The 1,903-nt window shown below is 38.9% G+C and overlaps 1 non-coding gene across 1 annotated transcript; it reads left to right on the top strand.

Annotated features, from left to right (window-relative positions):
• The first annotated feature begins 362 nt into the window (after positions 1-362).
• On the top strand, positions 363-478 carry LOC143999815 (U5 spliceosomal RNA). The gene has a single exon (XR_013278142.1). It is a non-coding gene; the product is annotated as a U5 spliceosomal RNA (small nuclear RNA).
• Positions 479-1,903: the final 1,425 nt, after the last annotated feature.

Raw genomic sequence — 1,903 nt, 5'->3', positions numbered from 1 at the left:
TTGCACCTCAGATAGCCAAGTTTGTTTTTCCATTTTAGTTATGCACAAATGCATACACAATAACAACTTTTAATTTATAGTAAAGATGCCACAAAACATATATTTTCTAAACACAAAGAGACTATAGATATTAATATATCATTCTAAATGTTACATCTAAATGTACTTCACAGTTCTTTATCACTGTTATTAGTACACAAACAAAATATACTTTCCAAAATTACAACTTAGTATATGTGAAAAAATTTTATCAGTTTGGAAATGACAAATACCTTATGCTTCTAAAACCATACACACTTGTTAAGCAACATATATATATACAAAAGTGTGAAAATGCAACATTAATTAAAAGCATTATTACAATACTCTGATTTCTCTTCAGATTGAATAAATATTTTGCCTTTTACTAATGATCTCTGTGGAGAGGAACAATGGTGAGTCTACTCCAATGTTTAGAGGCCTGAAGACTAACCAGGCTAAATATATATATATATATATATATATATATATATATTAATATATTACAACTCTTATTTGGTGCAAAACTAATAATATATCTACAGAATTCCTCATGAGCCTCAATGTGCAAGAATACTTGTGTAGTTAGTACAGTGGCAGCTATACTTATTTTTCTGTAGCCCAATAAAAGTTAAAGATGTTGTCGTTGAGTATAAGAAAATTTGAGCATTAGGACTGATTTAACCACTTGTCGACAACCCACTGCAGTTATACTGCAGCAGGGTGGCTCGGTTGCGTGAAACGACATACTGGTACGTTGCTTCATACACTAGCCTGTGTGGGCGTGCATGCACCGATTGCCCAGCGGGGGAGCCAATCAGCGCATCCGGCGGATGTGATGTCCGCCAGCCGCTCACAATCGTTCCCCACAGAGGCAGAATGGGGATCTGCCTATGTAAAGGTCTCCGTTCTTACAGGGGATGACACAGAGACCTTGTCTTCCTGCTATGCAGAAAGGCGGATCTCTGTATTGTCTCAGTCAGACTGTCCCCATACAGTTAGTAAACACACCCAGGGAACACACTAAATGCCTTGATCACCCCTGATGTTAACCCCTTACCTGCCAGTGTCATTTATAAAGTGATCAGTGCATATTTTTAGCATTGGTCACACTAACAATGTCACTGGTCCCAAAAAAGTGTCAAAAGTGTCTGATCTGTCCACCGCAATGTTGCAGTCCCACTAAAAATCGACGATCACCTCCATTACTAGTAAAAAAAAAAAAAAAGACATAAATCTAGCCCCTATTTTGTACATGCTATAACTTTTGTGCAAACCAATACATGCATACCCCACCTTTAAGTACACAATGGGGTTTATTTACTAAAGCTGGAAAGTGCAAAATCAGGCTCACTTCTGTATAGAAACCAATGAGCTTCTAACTCCAACTTGTTCAATTAACCGCTTCCCGACCACCTCCCGATGCAAAATCACATACCTGTACGTTGCCCTCTAAGAGGCGTCGGGGGGCTCGTACGGGAAGCTCCGTGAGTCCAGTTGTGGGGATACCCGCGATAGCCTCATGGAGAGGAAGTAAACAGCATCTCCCTGTTCTGCCTAGCAACAAGTGACACTGATCTCTGCTCCCTGTGATTGGAGCAGAGATCAGTGATCTGTAAAACATAAATAAAAAATAGTGTAGCGCTTCTAAGGTGAAAAATATGTTGAAAGAATGCTCCTATAGCAAAGAACATATAAATGTGTAAATTAACAAAATAAAGTCCAAAGAAATGGATGTAAGCTTCCGTGGAAGGACCGGCACAATGGTAGTCAGACCGTATCACAATACGAGGCAAATCTCATTAAACGGACATGTCCATGTACAACAGCTTGTCTGGAAACATTGGGAAAGAATAGATGGATACTTCTTACCAGATCTGTTGGA

This window comes from Lithobates pipiens, unplaced genomic scaffold (genome assembly GCF_037356315.1).
Source record: "Lithobates pipiens isolate NorthernLeopardFrog02 unplaced genomic scaffold, aLitPip1_a1.2 Scaffold_19, whole genome shotgun sequence".
NCBI classification, from domain to species: Eukaryota; Metazoa; Chordata; class Amphibia; order Anura; family Ranidae; genus Lithobates; species Lithobates pipiens.
This window is presented reverse-complemented; position numbering and strand designations above follow the sequence as displayed.